Source organism: Equus quagga, chromosome 9, assembly GCF_021613505.1.
Source record: "Equus quagga isolate Etosha38 chromosome 9, UCLA_HA_Equagga_1.0, whole genome shotgun sequence".
Taxonomy (NCBI): domain Eukaryota; kingdom Metazoa; phylum Chordata; class Mammalia; order Perissodactyla; family Equidae; genus Equus; species Equus quagga.
The window spans coordinates 68,221,948-68,236,330 of NC_060275.1; the positions used below are offsets into that span (position 1 = coordinate 68,221,948).

At 42.1% G+C, this 14,383-nt stretch overlaps 1 protein-coding gene across 4 annotated transcripts in view; it reads left to right on the top strand.

The window, feature by feature from the left end:
- Positions 1 to 14,383, top strand: part of PGBD2 (piggyBac transposable element derived 2) — a 35,908-nt gene that overhangs the window by 1,375 nt on the left and 20,150 nt on the right. For 3 of the 4 annotated variants that reach the window (XM_046670848.1, XM_046670846.1, XM_046670847.1), the window contains exon 2: positions 3,293 to 3,383. The exons of the other annotated variant lie outside the window; for it this stretch is intronic. The gene's annotated coding sequence lies outside the window, so the exon portion shown is untranslated. The remainder of the gene's footprint in view (positions 1 to 3,292; positions 3,384 to 14,383) is intronic. 4 annotated transcript variants of the gene reach the window in all.

The following is a 14,383-nucleotide window of genomic DNA, read 5'->3' on the forward strand; positions in this document are numbered from 1 at the left end:
CCTATTTATCACAGAGGCCTTTCTTGAGCAGTTTTACACCATGCTCAGTTTTGAGATGTTCACACTTATAAAGTGTCTTATTTGAAAAAAAATCATTTTGAAATAATTTCAGAATTAAAAAAAATGTTAAAAAATTGGTCAAAGAATTCCCACATCCTATTCACCTGCTTCCCCAAATGTTAATATTTTATTTAACGGAATAATTGGCAAAACCAGGACACTGACATATACAAGTTTCACTTAGATTTGTCTGCTAGTGCCACCCATTTCCTTTCTGTGGTATAGGATCCAAGTTAGGATTTAGCTGCATTTAGTTGTAGTGTCTCATTGGAAAAATTTTCGTTTGAAACAGTAGAGGTCCCCCTCCCCCACCTCACCCCCCAAACCCTTCAGATTGGTCCTGGGAGCACCAGGTCTCCAATCAAAGAACCTTTTCTTCCTGGGTGCCAGGGCCTGTTTAGAATGTCCAGCTGGGGCCTCTGGGCAGCTTTGGCACAGGAGGTTACTTTTTGCGCCTTAACCCATCTGTCTCAGGCCACTTGCTCAGCCTCTCCTTGGCATCCTACCTCTCAGGCCTGTCTCTTTCTGCCCTTAGATCTCTGAAGGCATCTTCCTTGGCCATTTTCTCTTTCAGTCTAGGCTTCCTTCTTGGTCATCTCTTGTGGTTTCTAGGGTTCTTGCAGCTTTGAGCGTTCCATGAATACTCAGGAAACTCCCTCCTTTATGACTCCAGCCCAGGCCATTTGTCTGTTCCAGACTCGCAGAATCTCTGGCCTACTGATGTATTTCTGCGTTATCTCGAAAGCATTTCCCTCTCAGTACTTGCAGGACATAGCTCGAGCTCACCCACATCTGGTCCCCTTCTTGTGCTCCCAGCCTCTGTGAATGGCACCACCCTATCCCAATCACTCAGCAGGAACCCCAGGATAAGCCCTTCCCCTACTCCCCAATCAATTCAGACTTGGGGGTTTACTGTTTGACTCCCCCTTGGGCATGCCCACTTTCCTCTATAGGCACCACCATCTTGCCTTCCTGTCTGTCTCCCTGTGTACCTTTTGGTGCTCTTACTCAGTTGTCCACACCACGATCAGACTAAGCTTGTTAAAATACAAACCTGATTGTGTCATGCTCTGCTTGTAATCTTTTTAAATTTCTTTTTGCTTTAGGATAACGGCAAGTCTCCTTAAAGGTGCCTTCAAGGCCCTGCACGGCTGGTCCAGCCTCTTCTTGTACCCCTTCTCCCTTGCATTCCCTGCTCTAGCATGACTGGCTTTGCTTTCCCCCTCATTTGCTGTTTCCTCTCCCTGGGATTCTGTTCCCTGCCTACCCAGGGAATTCTTACTCTTCCCACAGATCTCTGTCTAGTCATCCCTTCCTTAGGGAAGCATTCTGTGACCTCCCTGACTAGGTCAAGGTCCTGATCTCTCCTCTCTTTGCTACCCCTGTTATAGTGGCAGTTTTATACATATGTGCTTGGTACCTAGTAGACGCTTTTGATGTTTGCCAAATAAGTGAAGAAATGATGGGCTACTTAATATAGCTGCCCAACAGTCTCTATCTGGACATCATTCCCTTTGGGAATTTGCTTAGCCCGCAGGGGACCTGCTTGCTCTTGTCCCATTCCTCTCTTGGTTCTGTTAGGCAGGGCAAGAAGGATGGAGGGCCTGGGGAGCACAGCCCAAGGACCACTGAAAGGGAGAAATGGCTGCTGCTGCCCGTCCAGCCTAGCTACTCCTTTTACCCTGGTCGAGTCTGCTGTATTAGTTGACTCTCCATTGACAGACATTTCCTGTGCAGGGTTTCAGAGAATCTTTAGGAATATATTTTGCTTAGTATCAATCGTATATCAAAAGTTCCTAGTTCTGTTCTAAATAGCTGCCTTAAAGCCAAAATGTGGAGATGAAAATGAAGGCCTGCAGGATGAGGTAGATGGGTTTGCCTGGACTGTGGCCATTTGCTCTGCAGCATGACTTGTCAGTTCAGCAAGCATTTATCGGGTGTCTCTTGCATCCCTGGAGCCATATTGGCTTCTGGGGATACAACTGAATAAATTCTGCACCTGTCCTGCCATCATAGGGCGTGTGGTGGGAGTCAACATGCAGTAATCAAGGTGAAGCTGTGACAGAGGAAGGCTTGACTTGGAGAAGGACGTTGCAGGGTGTGAGGTGGCCAGAGCTGAGGCAGGGACTGGTTAGGGGGAGGCTGGGGACCAGGCTGTGAGTGGCCTTGACCTTATTTCAGGGCCTGTGGGGTTATGGCCCAGGGAGGGTCTGCCCAGGCTGTGAGGATAGGCTGGTGTCAGAATGACTGGTTGAAGACTGTCACTGAAAGTTATCGAGTGGATGAGGGACAGCTTAGGGCACAACAGAGGAAGAGGTGACGAAATGAGCTGCTGAGGGTAAGAGTGACTGTGAAGTGGCGACACAGGTCTCTGACCCAAACCCGGCCGGACATGGGAAAGAGAATGTTTGAATTTTGTCAGAGTTACACTGAAGCACCCTGTAATCAAACAGAATTTTCGCAGCCAGATGTATGGATGTCTACAGTAAGTAATGTAAACAGAGATTATAAAGAGCCTCAGATCATTTCAGATTTTGCTGCCAGAGTTTGTCACCAAGTTGTAAGAAATTGTTCATTTTTCACAACATTTTTGACTTCTGAAAATTGTGGGTATGGGATAGTGGATCTGAAATGGTAGCTAACACTTGTAGAGCCAGGGCTGTTGTATGTGTTTCCCGCGCATTGACTTTTGTCCTCACGACAACTGTCAGAGTGACTACCCTGAAGATCCTATTTTACAGGTGAGGAGATGAGGGCACAGAGAAGGTAAGTGACTTGCCCAGACTCGCATAGCTCGTCACTTATGGCTCCAGAGTCCACATTCTTACCGGACGGCAGACTCGCGAATGCGAGGGGAGGTTGTTGGAGAACCGAGGTCTTTCTCCCACGTTTCAGACACCTCGCCTCTGCAGCCAGCCTGCCTGAGTGCAAGGAAGGTCAGAAGAGAAGGGAGATGGGAGCCCCATAGAGGTCACGGTCACGTACTCTGATTTACTGAGGGCCTGTGGGGACGCATTTCCGTGATGTCTGGATCTTGTGGTCTGGTTGGGCAATGAGCTTTTCTCACAAGCTGTAGAGGAATTTAAGTGCAATGTCAAGGGAACAAGCTAGGATGCAGGCTGGTTGGGCTTTGAAGAAATTTGGGTAAACAATTTCATAAGGATTTTATAAGGAGATTTTTCCTGAGACTGTAGAGTGGAGAGATGACTGTGTCCTAATTTTCTTCCTTTAGCGGTGTAAGATATGTGTGCTCTGGAACACCACAGACGAACGCCTTCTGCCTGCCATTCCCCGTCTGCAGACGGCGGTCTGCCCAAGGGGTGGTGAGTGCGTCAGCTTAATAGTATTTGCTCATTTGTGTGCGAGTATCCCTGTGCCTTAGTCTGTATCTGTGTGAGTGTGCCAAATATGCATTCAAAAATATAGAAAATGCATGGGAACAGTTTAAAGAATAATGAAACAACTTTGAATATCTTGTCAGTTTAAGAATAGAACCTTATCAAACCTTAGAAGTCCCCTGTGTGTCTGCCCTAACTGCATCTTTTCTCTTCAAAGGTAACCACAGTGCTGCAGCTCCTGTTAATCATTCTTTGCTTTTCTTTATAGTTTTACTGTGTGTATATGTATGTATCTCTAGATTATATATGTGTGTGTATATATATATATATATATTTTTTTTTTTTTTAGTTTTGTTTAACCTTTTGGTCCTTATAAAATGAAATCGTGTAGCAAGTTTTCTGGGTTTCTTCTCTCAGTGTGGTTTTGAGATTTATTCAGTGGTGTGTGGCTGAAGTTCTTCATTCCCTCTTTCTGTTGTATTCCATTACATCCCTTCTATCGATGGCCATTTGGGCAGTCTCTAGTTTTTGCTGTTGAAAACAAACAGTGCTGTAGTGGACATTCTGGTCCCGGTCTCCTGGTGCACAGGTATAGTAGTTCTCAAATGGTGTTTTGGGGTCTGGGGTGAGGGGAGGAAGGGAGACGCTTTTGGTTGTCGTAACTGGGAGGTGGGGTGTTACTGTCTTTAGTGGCTAGAGGCCCGGCATGCTGCTAAACATGGCACAGTGCGCAGGACAGCCTCCCCACCTCCTCCTCCAACCTTCCCACGCACCAAAGAACTGTCTACCCCGAATGCCAGTGCTGGGACTGAGAACTCGTGCTCTGGGGTAAATACCTGGGGTGGACCACTGGGTGGGAGGGGAGTTCAACTTTAGTAGTTACTAACGCCCTGTTTATACTTCTGTCAGCAGTGTATGGCCTCTTGTGTTACTCATTGTCCTCTCCAACACTTGATAATTCCTGCCTTTAAAATTTTTGCTGGGGCCGGCTCCATGGCCGAGTGGTTAAGTTTGCGTGCTCCACTGCGGCGGCCCAGGGTTCAGATCCTGGGCGCGGACGTGGCACCGATCGTCAGGCCACGTTGAGGCGGCGTCCCACATCCCACAACTAGAAGGACTTGCAACTAAGATATACAACTGCGTACAGGGGGGATTTGGGGAGATAAAGCAGGAAAAAAAAAAAAAAAAAGATTGGCAACAGTTGTTAGCCCAGGTGCCAATCTTTAAAAAACAATTTTTGCCAACTGGTATATGTGAAATCATATCTCACTGTAGTTTTACTTTTTATTTCCTGAATAGTAATGAGAGTGAGCATCTTTTCATGTCTCTCTGCTGTTTGTATTTCTTTTGAGAAGTGCCTCCTGATATCCTTTTGCCCGTTATCTTGTTGTGGTGTTTGTTTTTCTTAGTTGTTTCTGGGCTTTCTTTGTATGCCGTAGATTCTTTATATATTCTAGATGCTAAGCCCTTATATTTGTTGCAAATAATTTTTCCTATTTATGAATTTTTTCTGATGAGAAAAGTTCTTAATTTAAATGTGGTAGAATTTATCAATCAGTTTCTTTATGGTGAATGTTTTGTGGGTAGATGTTCCTGCCGGATCCCCAGGTGGACGAGACTGCCTCTGGGACTGCACTCGAGCAGGGCTGGAGCTGGTCACGGGGCTGCTTCAGGGTCCACAGCTGGGGCTAAGGTCATCAGGCCTGCCACTGGGGGCTCGGATGGATATGTCTCCCACTGGTTCCCTGGGAAGGCAGGACTTCCCCTAGGCCGTGGCAGAGTCGGGCTGAAACAAAGTCTCAGGGCCGCTTAGGTTCCGCAGCCAGCACTGAGGTCGGTGGGCCTGCTACCAGGGGCATGGATGGCTGTTGCTGGGTCCTTGCGTGAGCAGGACTGAGAGCAGGGTTAGAGCCAGGTCACAGGGCTGCTTTAGGATCCGTAGTCTGATCCAAGGCTGGTAGGCCTGTTACCAGGGGTACGGACAGCGTGGCTCCTCCTGGATCCTTTGGCAGGTGGGCCTGGTTGCAGCACCATGGCCAAGCAGGCCTGGAGCTGAGTCCATCGGGAGTCGGGGCTGCTCTCAGTTTGCAGGTGGAACCACGTTTGGTGAGCTTGCCACCAGGCTTCAGATCTGCCCTTTTTTTTTTTTTTTTAAGATTTTATTTTTTTCCTTTTTCTCCCCAAAGCCCCCCAGTACATAGTTGTGTAGTCTTCATTGTGGGTCCTTCTAGTTGTGGCATGTGGGATGCTGCCTCAGCGTGGTTTGATGAGCAGTGCCATATCCGCGCCCAGGATTCGAACCAACGAAACACTGGGCCACCTGCAGCGGAGCGCGCGAACTTAACCACTCGGCCACGGGGCCAGCCCCTCAGATCTGCCTTTTCGAAGCAACTCTCCTGGGTCTTGGGATTCACTGGGGTTTTGCAGCCTCCTTCCAGATCCCAGAGCTCCTGCAGAGACACTTTTCTTCATGTTTGGCTGCCAAATCATTGCTTGTGTAGGGAGATGCAAGCGGGTCACTTGCTATTCCACTACCTTGCTGACATCATTTCCTGTCTTTGTTTATTTAGCATGAATCAAACATGTCTGCTTGATCATTAATCACTGAAAGAGATGTGTTGTAATCTCTCACTATTATTATGGACTTGTCAGTTTCTATAGTTCTGTTAATTTTTATTCTATTTTGAAGTTATATTATTAGATGCATAAAGTTTGAAATTATTGCGTCTTTCTGGTGAGTCAAAACTTTTTTCCCTGTGAAGTGACCCTGTTTCTGTCTGACATTGCTTCTGTTTTTTGATCTTATTTTATGTTATTTTTAATTGTAAAAACATAAAATAGAATTTACCGTCTTAACCACTTTTTTTTTTTGGTGGGGAAGATTGGCCCTGAGCTAACATCTGTGCCAGTCTTCCTCTAACTTGTATATGGGATGCTGCCACAGCATGGCTTGATGAGTGGTGTGTAGGTCTGCGCCTGGGATCTGAACCCGCAAACCCTAGGCCACCGAAGCAGAGCATGCAAACTTAACCACTGCGTCACTGGGCTGGCCTCTTTTCCATGTATTTTTAAAAAATTGCTTTTATTAATGTTTTGTAGTTTTGTGTACAACTCTTTCATGTCCTTGGTTAGAATTGTTTCTAAATATTTTATTCAGTTCAATGCTGTGGTAAATAGAGTTGTTTTCTTAATTTCCACTTCAGATTGTTCGTTGTTAGTGTATAGAAATACAACTGATTTTTATGTGTTGATTTTGATTTCTGCAACTTTGCTGAATTTGTTTATTCTAATGGTTTTTTTTTAATCTTTATCGATTTCTACGTATAAGATTATGTCATTTGCAAACAGATAATTCTACTTCTTCCTTTCCAATTTGGACGCCTTTTTTCCTTTTTATTGAGATCATAGTGGTTTATAACGTGAAATTTCAGTTGTACGTTATTACTTGTCTATCACCATGTAATTACTCCCCTTCACCCCTTGTGCCCAGCCCCCAACCCTCTTCCCCTGGTAACCACTAAACGGTTCTCTTTGTCCATAAGTTTGTTTATCTTCCACAAATGAGTGAAATCATATGGTGTTTGTCTTTCTCTATCTGGCTTATTTCACTTAACATAATACCCTCAAGGTCCATCCATGTTGTTGTGAATGGGACGATTTTGTCTTTTTTTATGGCTGAGTAGTATTCCATCGTATATATGTACCACGTCTTCTTTATCCAGTCCTCAGTCAGTGGGCATGTGGGTTGTTTCCACATCTTGACTATTGTGAATAATGCTGCAGTGAACATAGGGGTGCATAAGTCCTTTTGTGTTGTTGATTTCAAGTTCTTTGGATAAATACCCAGTAGTGGGATAGCTGAGTCATATGGTATTTCTGTTTTTAACTTTCTGAGAAATCTCCATAGTGTTTTCCATAGTGACTGCACCAGTTTGCATTCCCACCAGCAGTGTATGAGGGTTCCCTTTTCTCCACGTTGTCTCCGTTTGCTATTTATTGTCTTGGTGATTATAGCCATTCTAACAGGCATAAAGTGATACCTAAGTGTAGTTTTGATTATCACTTCCCTGATGATTGGTGATGTCGAGCATCTTTTCGTGTGCATATTGGTCATGTGTATATCTTCTTTAGAAAAATGTCTGTTAGTATCCTCTGCCCTCTTTGTGATTGGGTTGTTTGTTTTTTTTTGTAGTTCAGATGTGTGAGTTCTTTGTATATTATGGAGATTTCACCCCTTGTCAGGTATATAATTTGCAAATATTTTCTCCCAGTTGGTGGGTTGTCTTTTCATTTTGCTCCTGCTTTCCTTTGCCTTCCAGAAGCTCTTAAGTCTGATGAAGTCCTACTTGTTTACTTTTTCTTTTGTTTCCCTTGCCCAAATAGACATGGTATTTGAAAAGATCCTTTAAAGACTGATGTCAAAGAGTGCACTGCCTATATTTTCTTCCAGAAGTTTTATGGTTTCAGGTCATACCTTCAAGTCGTTGGTCTATTTCGAGTCTGTTTTTGTTTATGGAGAAAGATAATGGTCTACTTTCATTCTTTTGCATGTGGCTGTCCAGTTTTCCCAAAACCATTTATTGAAGAGACTTTCCTTTCTCCATTGTATGTCCCTGGCTCCTTTGTCAAAGAGGAGCTGTCCATTAGATGTGTGTGTGTTTTTTTTCTGGGCTTTCAATTCTGTTCCATTGATCTGTGTGTCTGTTTTTGTACGAGTACCATGCTTTTTGATTGCTATAGCTTTGCAGTATATTTTGATGTCAGAGAGTGTGATGCCTCCAGCTTTGTTCTTGTTTCTCAGGATTGCTTTGGCTATTTGGGGTCTATTGTTGCCCCATGTGAATTTTAAGATTCTTTTTGCTGTTTCCATGAAGAATGTCATTGGGATTCTGATTGGGATTCTGATTGGGATTGCTTTAGGTAGTATGGACATTTTAACTATGTTTATTCTTCCAATCCATATGCATGGAATCTCTGTCCATCTCTTTATGTCATTATCGATTTCTTTCAGTAATGTCTTATCATTTTCCTTGTATAGGTCTTTCACTTCCTTAGTTAAATATATTGCTAGATATTTTATTCTTTTTGTTGAGATTGGAAGTGGGATTGTATGCTTGAGTTATCTGTCCATTCATTATTGGAGTACAGAAATGCCACTGATTTTTGTAAGTTGACTTTGTAAGCTGCACCTTTGCTGTAGTTGTTGATTATTTCTAATAGGTTTCCGATTCTTTAGAGCTTTCTATATATAAAATCATGTCATCTGCAAACAGAGTTTCACTTCTTCACTCCCTACTTGGATTCCTTTTATTTCTTTCTCTTACTTAATTGCTCTGGCCAAAACCTCCAGTACTGTGTTGAAAAGAGTGGTGAGAGTGGGCACCCTTGTCTTGTTCCTGTTCTCAGAGGCATGGCTTTCAGTTTTTCCCCGTTGAGTATGCTGTTGGCATTGAGTTTGTCATAGATGGCCTTTATTGTGTTGAGGTACTTTCCTTCTATCCCCATTTTATTGAGAGTCTTTATCGTGAATGGATGTTGGAGCTTGTTAAATCGTTTCTCTGCATCTATTGAAATTATCATGTGGTTTTTGTTCCTCATTTTGTTGATGTGGTGTATCACATTGATTGGTTTGTGGATGTTGAATCACTCCTCTGTCCCTGGTATGTCCCTTGATCATGGCATATGATTTTTTTAATGTATTGCTTTATTTGGTTTGCCAATATTTTGTTGAGGATTTTTACATGTATTTTCATCAGCGATATTGGCCTGTAATTTTCCTTGTGTTGTCCTTGTCAGGCTTTGGTATCAGGGTGATTTTCGCCTTATAGAATGTGTTAGGAATTGTTCCATCTTCCTCAATTTTTTGGAATAGTTCGAGAAGGATAGGTAATAAATATTCTTTGAATGTTTGGTAGAATTCTCCAGAGAAGCCGTCTGGTCCTGGACTTTTATTTTTTGGGAAGTTTTTGATTATTCTTTCAGTCTCTTTACTTGTGTTTGCTCTATTCAGATTCTCTATTTCTTCTTGATTCAGTTTTGAGAGGTTATAGGAGTCTAAAAATTTATCTCTTCTAGATTTTCCAGTTTGTTGGCATATTTTGTAGTATTCTCTTATAATCTTCTGTATTTCTGTGGTATGCATTGTAATTTCTCCTCTTTCATTTCTAGTTTTATTTATTTGAGCTTTCTCTCTTGTTTTCTTAGTGAGTCTGGCTGTTTGTCAGTTTTGTTTATCTTCTCAAAGAATCAGCTCCTTGTTTCATCCTTTCTACAGTCTTTTTTTTGTTTCAATTTCATTTAATTCTCTGATTTTAATTTTTTCCTACCTCCTGCTGAGTTTGGGCTTTGCTTGTACTTTTTCTAATTCTGTTAGATGTAGTTTAAGATTGCTTATTTGAGATTTTTCTTGTTTGTTAACATAGGCCTGTATTGCTGTTTCCCTCTTAGGACCGCTTTTGCTGCATCCCATGTGAACTGGTATGGTGCGTTTTCTTTCTCATTTGTCTCCAGATGTTTTCTGATTTCTCCCTTAATTTATTCAGTGATCCATTGGTTGTTCAGTAGCATGTTGTTTAGTCTCCACATTTTTGTTCTTTTCCCAGCTTTTTTCTTGTAGTTAATTCCTAGGTCATAGCATTATGGTTGGAAAATAATCTAGATATGATTTCAGTCTTGTTAAATTTATTGAGGCTTGCCTTGCTTCCCAATATATGGTCTGTCCTTGAGAATGTTTCTTGTGCACTTGAGAAGAATGTGCATTCTGCTGTTTTTGGATGGAGTGTTCTATATATATATCTATTAGTCCATCTGGTCTAGTTTTTCATTTAATTCCACTATTTCCTTGTTGATTCTTTGTCTGGATGATCTATCCATGGATGTAAATGGGGTGTTGAGGTCCCCTACTATTATTGTGTTGTTGTTAATATCTCCTTTTAGTTTGGTTAATAGTTGCTTTATGTACTTTGGTGCTCCTGTGTTGGTGCATCTGTGTTTATAAGTGTTAAGTCTTCTTGGTGGAGTGTCCGTCTTATCATTATATACTGCCCCTCACCATCTCTCTTGACCTGTTTTATCTTGAAGTCTACATTGTCTAATATAAGTCTGGCAACACCTGCTTTCTTTTGTTTGCCATTAGCTTGGAGTATCATCTTCCATCCCTTCACTCTGAGCCTGTTTGTCTTTGGAGCTGAGATGTGTTTCCTGGAGGTAGCATGTTGTTGGGTCTTGTTCTTTAATCCATCCTGCCACTCTGTGTCTTTTGACTGGAGAATTCAATCCATTTACATTTAGAGTGATTACCGAAATGTGGGGGCCTAATGCTGCCATTTTATTGCTCATTTTCCAGTTCTGCATTTCGTTTCTCGTCCTGTGTATTTCGGGCTGTCACTTTGGTTAGGTAGTTTTCTATTAAGGTTTTCTTAGTTTTGTCCTTGTTTATCATTTGTGTCTCTGTTCTAATCATTTGTTTAGTGACTTCTGTTAGGTTCGTATAAGAAATCTTGTAGATGAGATTGTCCATTTTCTGATAGCCTCTTATTTCCTTAGACTAAGGGAATCCCATCCCTTTCTTCTTATCTTTTTAAGTTATTATTAATATCTTATTCTATCTTGTATTGTGAGTTTGTGGTTAAAATGACAAGACTATTTTTAGTTTGGTATTTTCCTTCTTTTATCTTTAACATTATACTTAAGTGTTTACTAACCTGATCTAATAGAGAGCTGCCATTTTCTGATTATTGCCTACGTATTCATCTCCTTGCTCAGGGCTTTGCGGCCCCTCTCCTAGTTTTTTTCAGGTATGAGGGCCGCCTTGAGGATTTCTTGTAGGGGCGGTCTTGTGGTGATGACTGTTAGCTTTTGTTTATTTGGGAAACTTTATTTCTCCATCATATGTGAAGGGTATTTTTGCTGCATAGAGTATTCTTGGCTGAAAGTTTTTCTGTTTCAGAATTTTGAATATGTCATTCCGCTGTCTCCTAGCCTATAGGTTTCTGTTGAGAAATCTGCTGAAAGCGTGATAAGGGTTCCTTTGTAAGTTATGTTCTTCTGACTTTCTGCCCTTAATATTTTCTCTTTGTCATTGACTTTTGCCAGGTTTATTTCTGTATACCTTGTGGTAGGTCTTTTTACATTGATATAGTTAGGAGATCTATTGCTTCATTCACTTGTATTTCCAGCTCTTTCCCCAGATCTGGGAAATTTTCTGGTATTATTTCTTTGAACAAGCTTTCTGCTCCATTCTCCTGTTCTCCCTCTGGAATAACTATAATCCTTATGTTGCATTTCCTTATTCAGTCAGATATTTCTCTGAGAATTTCTTCATTTCTTTTTAGTCTTAGTTTTTTCTTTTTTTCCATCTGAAGCATTTGTATATTTCTGTTCTCTAAATTGCTAATTCAGTCCTCTATGATGTCAGCTGTGTTGTTTAGAGAATCCAGATTTTTCTTATTTCATCCATTGTGTTCATCATCTCCAACAGTTCTGATTGGTTCTTTTTTTTTTTTAACACTGGCACCTGAGCTAACATCTGTTGCCAATCTTTTTTTTTTCTTCTTCTCCCCAAAGCTGGCCAGTACATAGTTGTATATTCTAGTTGTGAGTTCTTCTGGTTGTGCTATGTAGGATGCCACCTCAACATGGCTTGATGAGTGGTGCCATGTCTGTGCCCGGGATCCAAACTGGTGAAAACCTGGGCCTCTGAAGTGGAGTGTGTGAAGTTAACCACTCAGCCCTGGGCTGGACCTTGATTGTTTCTTTATAGTTTCAGTCTCTTTTGTGAAGATGCTCCTGATTTCGTTGAATTGTGTTTCTGTATTTTCTTGTAACTCATTGAGTGTTTTTATGATAGCTATTTTGAATTCTTTGTCATTTAGGTTATGAATTCTTGTGTCTTCAGGGTTGGTTTCTGGCTACTTGTCATTTTCTTTCTGGTCTGGAAATTTAGTATACTTTTTCATACTGCTTAGAGGTGTGGATTTTTCCCTCTGCAGAGTGATATTTTCTGGTTGCAGCTTCCTCCTACCACCACTGGCTGGGTGTCAGGCCCTATGTGTTCTGGGCCTGGCATGGTCCATGGCTCCCTGGCTCCAGCTGCTGACTCCTTTTTTGTCTGTGCTGCACTCTAGCTGATGGTAGAGCTGGAGTGCTGGGTAGGGCAGGGGCTCTTTCTTTCATCTGCATGCTTCCCTGAGCTGCTGACTCCTTTTCTCTTGTGTGATGCTCTGGCAGATTGCAGAGCTGGAGTGCTAGGTGAGGAAAGGGAAATTTGTTTCATCTGGGCTTCCCCCAGCTGCTGCTGTCCTCTGTGCAGCGCTCTGTCAGATTGTAGAGCTGGAGTGCTGAGCTGGGGGAGGAGCACTTTCTCCTGCACAATCCTGGGGCATTCTCTCTCGGCCCTCACTAACTGCTCTCCTAGGGTGCCATCTTGATGAAGACACCCCTGCAATAGCTAAGTCACCTCTATGTATTGGGCTTTCTCATGGGCTGTGAGGGAACTTGGAGAGCAATGTTCTCATTGGAGGGCTGCCCCTCCCCCCTTTCCTTGCAGAACCACATGCAGTCCTGGGGTCACTGCTGTTGAGAAGAGAAAAGTACCCCTTACCACCTTCCATTTCCTCTGGGGGATCCAGCACCACTACCTTCAGACATGTGGCTGCATGGGTCTCTCAGACGTTTTTTGTGTTGTGTGAATATCTTCTGTTGGTCTATGAATGTCCTTTGGGTTGTATTTTAGAGAGGAGAGTTTAAGGGGAGAGCTCACTCTGCCATGATGCTGATGTTACTCCTCCCAGATGCCTTTTCTTTCTTTTTCTTGCCTAATTGCTCTGGGTAGGATTTCTAGCACTATGTTGAAGAGAATGGCCAGAGTGGGCATCCTTGTCTTGATCCTATTCTTAGAGGAAAAGCTTTCAGTCTTCCATTATTTCATATGATGTTAGCTGTGATTTTTTTTTATATATATGTCCTATGTCCTTTATTATCTTGAGATTGTTTCCTGCTATTCCTAGTTTATTAAGTGTTTTTATCATGAAACAGTGTTGAATCTTGTTAAATGCTTTTTATGTATTAACTGATAGGAACATATCGTTTTTGTCTTTCATTCTGTTCATGTGGCATATTACGTTGGTTGAGTTTTCATATGTGGAACTATCCTTGCATTCCAGAAATAAATCCCACTTGGTTGTGGTGTATAATCCTTTTAACGTGCTGTTGAATTTACTTTGCTAATACTGTGTTTGGACTTTTGCATCAATATTCATCTAGGGTATTGGTCTTTAGTTTTCTTCTAGTGTCTTTGGTTGGCTCTGGTATCAGGGTAATGCTGGCTCTGTTATTGTACTTTACGCTCCAGCATTTCTGTTTTGTTCTGTTTTGTAGTCTGTTGTTATTCTCTTTTTGTTCATGCATTTCCTTATTTTGTTTAGTTGTCTATCAGTACTCTCTTTTAGCTCATTGAATATCTTTAAAAAGTTGTTTTGAATACTTTGTCAAGAAATTCAGCAATCTGTTTTTCTTTAGGATCCATGCCTGGAGTTTTATTTTGTTTCTTTGATTGGGCCATGTTTTCCTGTTTCATTATATGCTTTGTGATCTGTTGTTGAGATTTGACCATTTGAAAAAACAACCTCCTCTCCCAGTCTTTATAGACTGGCTTCATTCAGGGGAATCCCTTCACCAGTCAGTCCACATAGAAGTTTGGGACCTCTCCAACATTTTCTGGTGGTGTCTTCTCTGGAATTGTGTGTAGTTTTAGTTGTCTCAGATTCCATAGGAGCTTGTAACCTCTTGCTCTCTCTGGCATCTGCCTGTAGAACTGCAGAATCTCTGCAGCACTACTATGCTGTGGCACTCACCTACAGTTTCAGTGGTTTCCAAAGTCTGCCACCATTTCCATCAGTGCTCCAAGTCTGGTAAGACAGCAATCTGTCCATCAGGCAGCCCCTAGACAAGCCAGAATGTTGGAGACATGATCCATTCTTGTCTCC